General features: G+C 44.1%; 1 non-coding gene across 1 annotated transcript; it reads right to left on the bottom strand.

Moving 5' to 3' along the window:
* Nucleotides 1-10,006: 10,006 nt before the first annotated feature.
* On the bottom strand, nt 10,007-10,196 carry LOC125356970. The gene has a single exon (XR_007212005.1). It is a non-coding gene; the product is annotated as a U2 spliceosomal RNA (small nuclear RNA).
* Between the last annotated feature and the right edge of the window lie 212 nt (nt 10,197-10,408).

Here is a 10,408-nt window from a genome sequence, read left to right as displayed (position 1 = left end):
CGGATACACGAGGCCCTAGGTTCGATTCCCCAGCACCACATATACAGAAAACGGCCAGAAGCGGCGCTGTGGCTCAAGTGGCGGCGTGCTAGCCTTGAGCAGGAAGAAGCCAGGGACAGTGCTCAGGCCCGGAGTCCAAGGCCCAGGATTGGCAAAAAAAAAAAAAATCCGCATCAAATTCCAGAAAATAGAAACAGGACATTTTTTTCTGTGTTGCTGTTTTTCTTTTCTTTTCCTTTTGATTTGTTTGATTATTTATCTGCCTTTGGGAGGGTAAAAGAGGCACAGAAATGGAGGGACAAAGGGGGAATAAATGCAGCAGTGGTACTCACTGGATCCATGGTGAAAATGAACTATACAATTTGTGGGTAGGGATGAGAAGAAAAAAACTAGGAGAGAGCGAGGGAAGAGGTGACATTGTACAAAAAGAAATGTGCTCTTTACCTACCTCACATAACTGTGACCCCTCTGTATATCACCTTTGTATTAGTAGTAAAGAGAAAAAACAATACATTTTAAAAATGATTTGAAACTTAAAAAAAAAAAAATCTCATGAAAGCCAGGTGCTAGAAGCTCACATCTGTAATCCTAGCTGCTCAGGAGGTTGAGATCTAAGGATTGCAGTTCAAAGCCAGCCCAAGGAGAAGAGTTTGTGACACTCTTATCTCCTATTAAACACCAATAAAAGCAAAGCTTCAAATCCAGGTGCTGGTGGCTCACACATGTAATCCCAGCTATTCAGGAGGCTGAGATCTGAGGATCACAGTTCAAAGCCAGCTTGGGCAGGAATACTCGTGAGACTCTTATCTCCAATTAACCCCCAGAAAACTGGAAGTGGTGCTGTGGCTCAAAGTGGTAGAGTGCTAGCCTGAGCAAAGCTCAAGGGATAGCATGGAGGCCCTTAGTTTACGCCCTAAAAACAAAACAAAACAAAAAACCCAACCTCCCCAAACAAACAAACAAAAAAACAACTCAGGGACAATGTTCAAGCCCTGAGTTCAATCCCCAGGACCAGCACAAATAAGAAAGTAAGAAAGAGAGAGAGAGAGAGAGAGAGAGAGAGAGAGAGAGAGAGAGAGAGAGAGAGAGAGAGGGCCCTTTTCAACCATGCAGCCTTCTTCCATGCGGTGGAATTCAGAGTGGTGGTGATAATAAATAAGGCCTGGTGCTTAAAAGAATCAAAGATTCTCAAGAGAAGGTATCCAAAACAGATTTGGCTTCTTCGCTCCTTTATTGGTGGAAGCAGGGCTGAACTAAGATCTAGAAATATCTTTGAATAGTTCATGCCTCTTCCCTGCAGTTGGGTTGGCTCTCTAGAGAAATACTGCACAATTCAGTTCAGTCAGCAGCATAGTCTGAAATTTTGGCACGGAACTATCAACTTTTTTACAACTAGGTTTGATATTGCTTTCCCATTTCTCTACGATAGATCACTCTAGTGATAAGATTTGACTCTATGAAGCTCATCTTGATTCCAAGAGATGAGAAGTTGATTGCAAGGGAGCATAAGGGATTTTCATTTTTAAATGAATTTGCAGCATGACTGGTGGAGGTTGAATAATCAAATTTATCAAATCTTAACAGAATCAATTTTACTGAATGTAAATTCAGAGAGAGAGAGAAAGAGAGAGACAGAGAGACAGAGAGAGAGAGAGGCCTCATGAGCCAGAACCATGTACTCTTCCTTTGGAAAAGGTCCACAAAAGTAAAGTTGAACTAGATTATCAATTAAAACTTTACAAATTTAAAACATATATTTTCAAGAGAACAGCAAATATTTGCAATATTTCCTTGTATCTGTGTGTGATTCTTTTTGTTAATACTTGGACTTGAACTTGGGGCCTCACTGTCCCTCTCAGCTGTTGTTGCTCAAGGCTGGCACTCTACCACTTGATCCACACCTCCACTTCCACAGCTTTGCTGGGTAATCGGCAATCAGACTCTCAGGACTTTTTCTGCTCTGGCTGACTTCAAAACTAAATCCTCAGTCTTCTGAGTATCTAGGATTACAGGTGTGAGCCACCAGCACCCTGCTATGTGTGATTCTTACAGCAGCTGAGCTCATTAAATGCAACTACAAGCAGTTATTGTAAAATGCTGAAGATAAAATATCTCTTAGGTTTTTGTTCTCAGTACACACACATTATTATAGGATCTTGAGAAGTATTCCAGGCTGGACTTGAAATCTTCCTGTCTCAGTCCCCCAAGTACTGGGATTACAGGTATGTACCACCATACTCAGCTTCATCTTTCTCTTGAAATACGTGCATACTAGACTCTTCCTGCCACTTTGCTTACACAAAGTTGGTATATACATCCATTTAAAAATAGGAGCTGAGCCTGGGTTCAATCCTAGCACCCTTGGCCTGGAGACTCTGGGGTCTTAACCCAGGAAAACCACCTCACACTCTTGTTCTCCTCCACACAGCCCAAAGACTACTGTGAGCCCTTCGCCACCACAGCCCTTGCCTTCTCCTGGGGCATCTGTGTCAGGTCTAAAGCGGGAGGAGGCTGGGTGTTAGAAGCTGGGCCTTTGTGAGCAGCAAGGGGTGAGAGAACCTCAGGTGCCCACCCGCTGTGTAGGCTGTGTGAGGAAGTCCTTGCTCTCACATCCGAGTGTAGCTGTGTGTTGGAGAAGGGGTTACACAGATAGATGGGGGCTGCACCAGCTGGAAGGCCCAGGGTAGCCTCCACTGCTTGCCTATTGTCATTCAGATTGATTTCTGCTTCTTTCTGAGTGATGCCTTGTGCCATATATAATCGAAACAACCGTACCAGTAACCCTGGGTAAGAAACCCCCAAACTCTTTTTCCCCAGGGAGAAGCCTCCCAGCCACCTGAACTGAAGCAAAGGGGAAAGGCCCAATGTCTTTTCTTCCCCTCCCCTGTCAAATGCCAATAATATCACCAATGATTAACATTGGCAGTGGCTCAAGGTCTCCACACCATCTTGTCCACACAATATGAGGTAGAGCTGAGAGGGGAGAGATGACTGGCTCCCTGATTAGCTGCCTCCGTGTCTGGGGTCCAGAGCACCTCATATAGCAGATGGAACCCATCTGGTCCCTCATACCTAATCCCTGAGGAAGCTCCTTCTTCTCTCTGATATCAGCTCTTTCGGAATAGAGCACCTCAATCTTCGTAGTTCTGACTGATGGCAACAAATGATAGAAACTTTTGTTTAGCACAAGCCTGTCTCATGAATCTCTCTTTTTTACAGTAGTTCAAAGCCAGCCTGAGCAGAAAAGTCACCATGAGACTCTTATCTGTAACTACCACAGCAGAGCTGTGGCTCAAAGTGGTAGAGCACTCGCCTTGAGTGAAAAAGCTCAGGGACAGGGCCCTTGAGTTTAAGCCCTACAACCAACAACGAGAGAGAGAGAGAGAGAGAGAGAGAGAGAGAACGAGAGAGAGAGAGAAAGAGAGAGGGAGAGAGGGAGACAGGAGGAGGAGGAGGAGGAGGAGGAGGAGGAGGAGGAGGAGGAGGAGGAGGAGGAGGAGGAGGAGGAGGGGAAATAAGAAACTTCATTTTCAGGTTTTAATATTCAAAGGCTCAACTTTCCTTCCCCCTTTCCCCTTTGGTGCTCGAACTCAGGGCCTGGGCCCTGGCCCTGAGCTTTTTCGCTCAAGGGTAGCACTTTTCCTCATGAGTCACAGCTCTACTTCTGGCTTTTTGGTGGTTAATTGGAGATAAGAGTTTCATGGTCTTTCTTGCTGGGCCTGGCTTTGAGCTTCAATCCTGAGATCTCAGCCTCCTGATTAGCTAGGCTTGAGCCATGGGTGTCTGGCTCATTTTTCTTTTTTGAGATCAACACCTCACTGTGTTGTCCAGGCCAGTCTTGAACTCCTGGAAAATCAACCAATTCTCCTGCCTGGGCCTCCTGAGTAGCTGGGACTACAGCTGTATACCAGCATTCCCAGCTCCATTACATCTCTACCTTTTTTTTCTTTCCACAAACAAATACACACTAAATTATACTTTGTGTCATGTACTATCTGATATCAGTGACATTTCAGTGAACAAAATGAATATATATTCATGCTTTCATCTGGTTTAAAAAGCCAACCTAAGAACAGTTGCCTTTGTCAAACACTTTCTCTTCCCTGCCTTCAACTGTCAAGGTAAATCTTTGCTTTTCCTTCAAAAGTAAGCCCAGTTCTGCATATGAGAGAACACATGATATTTGTCTCAGTCTGGTTTAATTTACTTAATATGAGGCTATCTAGTTCTATTCATTTTTATGCAAATAACATACTTTCATTCTCTCTGGCTGAATGATATTCCATGTATGTGTGTGTGTTTGTGTATATGTGTATCACATTTTCTTTATTGCATTTTCTGTCTCATATGTGGAATCTAGACACACACACAAAAAAAGATGGCATGAACCAGGTACTGGTGGCTCAAATGCCTGTAATCCTAATTACTAAGGAGGCTGAGATCTGAGGATTGTGGTTCAAAGGCAGCCCAGGCAGAAATGTCCATGAGACTCTTTTTCTCTCCCTTCCCCCCTCTTTTTGCCAATCTTGGGGCTTGGACTCAGGGCCTGAGCACTGTCCTCTGGCTTCATTTTGCTCAAGGCTAGCACTCTGCCACTTGAGCCACAGCGCCACTTCTAGCTTTTTCTGTTTATGTGGTGCTGAGGAATCAAACCCAGGGCTTCATGCATGCTAGGCAAGCACTCTACCCCTAAGCCACATTCTCAGCCCTCATGAGACTCTTTCTCCACTAAATTACTCAGAAAAAGCTGGAAGTGGAGCTGTGGTCCATTAGTCTTGAGCAAAGAGAAACTCAGGGACAGTGCCCAGGTCCTGAGTTCGAGACCCAGGACTGGCAAAAAAAAAAGGAAAAGAAGAAAGAGAGAGAGAGAGAGAGAGAGAAGGAAGGAAGGAAGGAACGAAGGAACGAATGAACGAACGAAGAAGGAAAGATGACATGAATGTAAAATGGGGCAGGAGAGGACTGTTTAGGGGTGGAAGCCAGTAGGTGGGTAAAAAAGAGGGTAAAAAGGGGAGGATAACTATAGATCTTCAGACACATGTACAAAAATAGAATAGTGGGAGGTCACTGGTAGCTCCCAGTAAGAGCAGACAAATATGAGTGATTCTTACCTCCCATTGACCAGCAAAAAACTGGAAATGGAGGCTTGGTCCAAGAAGTAGAGTACTAGCCTTGAGCAGAAAAAGCTAAGGAACAGTACCCAGACCCTGAGTTCAAGTCTCAGTACTGGCACTCATGCATGCACACACGTGCACACACGTGCGTGCACACACACACACAGAAAATAATAAAACCCATTAAATTGTTTTAAAAGGAAGGGAAGAAGGATTTAAAAAAAGCAATTTGGGGATGAGTTTGATCAAAGTACATTATATGCATGTATGGGAAATCACAATGAAGCCTCTTGTCCAATTAATAAGCACTAAGAAAAGAAAGAGGAAAACAAAGCAAGCATAAATAGCAGAGTGGAAAGTGTGTACACACCACCAAATCATTATCAATGGGGGCTTTATGGGTGGCTAGAAATGTCTTTTGTTTCTGTGGTCTCCAAAGTTTCAGTTTCCTTGTTCTTGTAAAGAAAAGGACAACAGGAATTGTTCCATTGGGACCCTAAGTTTAAATACCCCCTCCTTGGGAAAACTTGCACACCCCCTCTCCAGCCTGCCCCAGAATCCCTCTGCTGTGCGTCCCAGGGGCTGGCTCCTACCTCTCTCCTCACCTGTAAGATGTCCCTTTCTGAGAGCGGGGCCCAGGGGCCATGTTTTACTCACTTCTGAATCTGAGCCCCTAGTCCAGTGCGTGGTTCACCTGAGGAGCTGGCTTAGGAAGTGAGTCAAATGCAGGAGTGAAGGATGTTATCAAATCTTAAATCAAGACAAAGGCTCAGGGCTAGCCCTGCAGCAGCAGGGAGTCAGGGGTCTGAAGGAAACCTAGTTCCTTTGATGCCAAGTCAGAGCACCATGATCACATGCCCTGAGTCCTCTAGAATTACCTTACAGATTCGTGTGTGTGTGTGTGTGTGTGTGTGTGTGTGTGTGTATGCACGCATGCACGTGCATGCTGGTACTTGATCTCAAGGCCTGGATTCTGTCCCTGAGTTTCTTGCTCAAGGCTGGCACTCTACCACTTAAGCCACACATCCACTTCCAGCATGTTTGAATTGGAGATAAGAGTCTCATGGACTTCCCTGCCTGCACTGGCTTTGATCTCAGATTCCTGAGCAGCTAGGATTTCCAGTCATGAGCTCCAGATACCTCAGAATCACATATTCTTAAATCTTCCTGGAAAGGGGGAGATGGTTGCAGCTGGACCCAGGGGCACAGAATAGAAACTCTCACACTTGGAAACAATCAGTTGACTTGTCCCTCCCTGCCCTCCCCACTTTTTTTTTTTATTCATTACGTGTTACTAGTGTGGGCACTCTAAGCAGGCAGGAATTTTATCTAAGTCACAAGGGCGCTGACCAATGCCTGGCACATAGAGAGTACTCAATAAATATTTGTTGAATCAACTCACTTTAAACCAAACCCACAAGGGAGAAGCCAGATGCAGTGTTCTTCATTCATTCTGTAAAATATAATTGACAATCGGCCTCAAGAAACGCTGGTCAGCACATTCTTTCCCCTGTGGGAAGTCAGACTTCAGAAGCCGGCCATGGATCCAAGCCTTGCTTGGCAAATACAGAGTCAGGCTGAGGGACTGGGGAGATTTTAAGAGATGGTGTCACTTTTCTGAGCTGTGGCACCCAGATGAGTCATGCTTTCCCACATGGGGACTGAAGTCCCTTGCCAAACAGCATCCTGCCTGCCCAGTGCTGGCGTCTTCCCGCTCTCTGCGGGGGGGAAAAACACTGGCGGTCTGTCCTCTCCCCCTCCCCCTCCCAGGGCTTATCTGTCACAACCTTGTAGTCAGTCCTTTGTTTCAGTGTCCGGGATTACACAGTGTCCCTCATTGGTTACATTTTTCACTGTGGCGTCCCAGTGAGATTTCCATCACAATTTCACTTATTCTGCTAGAGACAAGCCATGTTAGGTCACAGATCAAGACCTTTCACTATCTGAATGGCAAAGGCACTCAGCCACCTTAATTTCCCTATCTTTTAGAAAACGTGCTAACATCTTTCTTTCTATCCCATAGGGCTACTAAGCCAAGAAACTGAAGATGTGTAGATGTCTCAGAAGTTGTGACTTAGGGATGGCGCTGTGGCTCAGGAATAGATGAGTTCTCTAGCATATTTGAGGCTCTGGGTTCAATCCTCAGCATCAGAAACATGCAAAAAAAATGTGTTTTGGCCAGGCCCTGGTCACTCACACCTGTAATCCTAGCTACTCAGAAGGCTGAGATCTGAGGATCACAGTTCAAGGCCATCCCAGGCAGAAAAAACCGTGGGACTCTTATCTCCAGTAAACTACTCAGAAAAAGCCAGAAGTGGCACTGTGGCTCTAGTGGTAGAGAGCCTTGAGCACAAAGAGGCTCAGAGACAGCACCTAGGCCCTAAGTTCAAGCCCCAGGACTGTCAAAACAATTTTTTTTAAAGTGTGATTTAACTTAAAGTTCTATACTAGGTAAGAATCCTCCTCCTCCTTTTTCATGTTTTTCTTCGTGTGTGTGTGTGTGTGTGTGTGTGTGTGTGTGTGTGTACGTGTATACGTGCCAGTACTGGGGCCTGAACTCAAGGCCTCCCACTCTTGCATAGCTTTTTCCACTGACACTCTACCACTTGAGCCATGCCTTCAGTGCCAGCTGCTTGCTGGCTAATGAGAGTCTCATAGATTTGTCTGCCTCAGTTGGCTCTGAACCTTGATGCTCAGATTTCAGCCTCCGCAGTAGCTAGGATAGTAGGTATGATCCACCATTGCCTGGCCAATGTTTTTTTAAAAAAATATTTATTTATTTTATTGTTCTTATAAAGTGTTGTACAGAGCGGTTACATAAGTCAAGTAAAGCACACATTTCAATGGTTGTTTTTAATAAACATTTAGGAAATATTTATTATAGATATGGCTCCATTACCATGAGATAAGCTGAGATCCTTTCTCACAATCCCACAGAGAAAAACAGTTGCTTTTTGGCAGAAAAGAGAATGTTAGAAGTTATGTAGAGGAAGTGATAGAGAGGAGACAGCAATATGAGAGCAAGGAGAGCGCCTTGGGAGGAGAACAGGTCTAGCTAGTCTGATGGAGAGATCTAATTAAATTTTGCTTTGTAGAGTGAGACATAATCTTTCCCATCTTCTTATGAAGTCTTTATGAATACTTTAGCATTTGAATGAATGGGAGCAGAGGGGTTTGGACAAAGTGCTCCTTCTGGTCTTGAGGTGTGTAAGAGAAATAGAGCCAAGACCAGTCAGCTTCTCGTTATATTATCCACTGGAAGCTGGAGGGGTGAATGAAATGAGCTCCATGGTGCTTCCACCTCTAGTCTATGAATCTATTTATGCAACAGATAGAATGTTGCTGGGAAATTCTTACAGAGTTGTCTGTACTGGAACTTGAACTCAATGTGTGGGTGCTGTTCTGAGTTTTTTTGCTCAAGGCTAGTGCTCTGCCACTTGGGCCACAGAACTCCTTATGGATTTTTTGGATGGTTAATTGGAAAGTCTCATAGACTTTCCTGCCTGGACTGGCTTTGAACTGTAATCCTGCCCCCAGCTTGGGAACTCTCTATTTTAAAACATCTCCCCAGATGATTGCAGGGCCTTCATTGAAAAAACATAGTCATCCCTTCCATAGTAAATTTAAATATCCAAGAAAAAGCACTTGTCTCCTCAGCATGCAATATTTCTGACTCAGTGATTAGGGTATGTTTAGAGAATGTAAGCTCACTTTAATATTATTCTAAGTAACTGTTTAGAAAAAATAATGATGAGCCAGGCACAGGCTTCAAATAGAACATTTTAGATTATGCATTCTATTGTTCAATCAACAACATACACTGTGTTCCTTAGGATTTCTTTTGCAAGTGACAGAAATTCAGCTTAAAGTAATTTAAACAAAGAGGACAATATATTGTCTCACATATCCAGAAAGACTTAGGTCATTGGGCTTTTAGTTCAGAGCTTAATCTAGAGGTTCAAGTGATATCATCCCAGAATCCCTTTCTATCCTTCCACCATGTTGGCATCCGTGTCAAGCAGACCCCTAGCGATGACAAGATAGCCATCTGCTTCTATAGGATTACATCCTTCCAACAGAGCAGTAAAAGAAAATGTCTTTCCCAACGAAAACCCAGGACTAGACTCTGTGGCTTGGGCTGAGTCCGGTATGTGGTTGAGGGAATGTGGTACTCTCATTGACCAAGGCAATATACAGAGAACAGTTGAGATTGATGCTATAAATGTCAAAATTAGGCTATTAAAATATGGGACCAAGCCATGAGCTGGTGCTTACTCTTATAATCCTAGCTATTCAGGAGGCTGAGATCTGAGGATCCTGGTTCAAAGCCAGCCTGGACAGGAAAGTCCATGACACTTTTATCTCCATCTAACCACCAAAAAAGCCATAAGTGGAGCTGTGGCTCAGGGAGTAGAGCATTAGCCTTGAGAAAAGAACTCAGGGACAGTGCACAGGCCCTGAGTATAAGTCACAGGACCAGGAGGGAAAAAAAAAGGACCAAAGCTGGGCAAGGTGGCACATTCCTGTAACCTGAGTGATGAGGTTACAAAAACAAGAGGATGTCACGTTGTTAGCCTAGGCAACAGTGAGACTGCATCTCTAACAAGAAAAAGGGAAAAACAAAAAGGTGGGTGCCAGTGACTCACACCTGTAATCATAGTGACTCAGGAGATTGAGATCTAAGGATCCTGGTTCAAAGCCAGCCCAGGCAGAAAAATCTGTACGGCTTGGATTGCCAATTAATGATTAAAAAGCTGGAAGTGAAATTGTGGCTTAAATGGTAGAATGCTAGCTTTGAGCACAAAAGGTCAGGGACAGTGCCTAGGCCCCAGGTTCAAACCCCAGGACTGGCAGGAAAAAAAATGGCTCAAGAATGATTTTTAAGTCCCTAAATGGGTCGGACCATTCCCGGAGGTACAACAACAGCAAGTTAGATGCACAGAGTGGGTAGATCAAGTTTCTTTTCCCTCTCTTGGCTTCCAAAATCCACAAAATATTGTGCACAGAGAGAGAATGTAACAGATATTAAACTGATGAGAACAGATAATATAGTTGATACTAGCCAAAAGGCTGAAAAGCAATTAAAAACTCCTAATTTTTAAAATACAGAGAGGGCTGAGAATGTGGCTTAGTGGTAGAGTGCTAGCCTTAAGCAAAAGAAGCTCAGAGACAGTGCCCAAGCCCTGAGTTCAAGCCCCAGGACTAGCAAAATTAATTAATTAATTAATTAATTAAAAAATATGGAGAGAGAGTAAGGACATAACTCTGGTACAGAGTGCTTGCCTAGCATATAT

The sequence above is a fragment of the Perognathus longimembris genome, chromosome 8 (assembly GCF_023159225.1).
Source record: "Perognathus longimembris pacificus isolate PPM17 chromosome 8, ASM2315922v1, whole genome shotgun sequence".
Classification (NCBI taxonomy): domain Eukaryota; kingdom Metazoa; phylum Chordata; class Mammalia; order Rodentia; family Heteromyidae; genus Perognathus; species Perognathus longimembris.
This window is presented reverse-complemented; position numbering and strand designations above follow the sequence as displayed.